This window comes from Emiliania huxleyi (assembly GCF_000372725.1).
Source record: "Emiliania huxleyi CCMP1516 unplaced genomic scaffold EMIHUscaffold_258, whole genome shotgun sequence".
In the NCBI taxonomy this organism is placed as follows: domain Eukaryota; phylum Haptophyta; order Isochrysidales; family Noelaerhabdaceae; genus Emiliania; species Emiliania huxleyi.
Window position 1 is genome coordinate 19,497 of NW_005200104.1, and position 1,155 is coordinate 20,651.

Below are 1,155 nucleotides of genomic sequence, written 5' to 3' on the forward strand. Positions count from 1 at the left end.
CTCTCTCTCTCTCTCTCTCTCTCTCTCTCTCTTCTCTCTCTTCTCTCTCTCTCTCTCTCTCTCTCTCTCTCTCTCTCTCTCTCTCTCTCTCTCTCTCTCTCTCTCTCTCTCTCGCTTTATTCACGGTCAGCACCGTGAAGAGTGCTCGTCTGTAGCGGGCAGGCCGCGCAGATATTTTGCACGGCTGGCATGAGCACCGTCGACGCGGGCGTCGGCGACGAGGGCGCGGCCGATCTTTGGGGCGGCCCGGCCGCGGATCCGGTTTCCCCCAACATCCCCGCGGCGGGGATCGGCGTGCACGGCTCTCCCGATTCCTGCGACGCGAGCGCGACGGGCCGAAGCTCAAACACCCGTGCGGGGCCCGACGCTTGCTCCTCGGCGGCGGCCGTCGCCGCGGGCGGGCGGGCTGACGCGGCCGCGGCGCAAGTCGCATCGGTGCACAGCAACGGCGCGGCAGCCGCGCTGTATGCCGCTGCCAAGGAGGATGTGGCTAAGCCGTCTTCTGCCGCCCCCGCGCCGCAAGGTGCGTCGCCGGGCGGGATTCACGCTGGTGTGGCGGCAGGGTTGGGTCTGGTGTCTTGCTGTGGGCCGGGGGCAACGGACGCGACGACGATGACGTCGGATTCGGCGATGGGCTTATCTGAGTCGAGGGGTTTCCCCCCGGGCACGCCTTCAGTCAAACCTTTGCCAGTCGCCGCCGAGGGGACAGCCGCGGGATCCGGCGCTACCGACGCCGGCACGACTTCTGGCGCCGCGCATCAGCTGCAACCAGCTCCCGCCGGACCGCTTGACGTCGCCGCCATGAAAGATGAGGGCAAGTGTGGGAGCCATGCGGTCACCCCCGTCACCGCCGTTACCGCCACCGCCTCCGCCGCGGCGCCGCCGCTCCAGCTGCAGGCTGCCGGCAACAGGGGGCTGGAGGCGCTCGCCGCCTCCCTCGCCGCCCCCCTCGCCCCCCCCGGTACGGCGTCGCCGCGACGGCCGCAAGGGGGCGACATCGGGATGACCAAATTGGTGGACTCTTTATCGCCCGCCGAAGCGGCGGCACGGCAATTTGCGGCGCAGAGGGACGTCATTGCGATGGCCCTGTCCGGCGAAGTCAGTCCGGCAGAGGTGGCGGAGGCAAAAATGGAGTTGGAGGAGGGCGGCGATTGG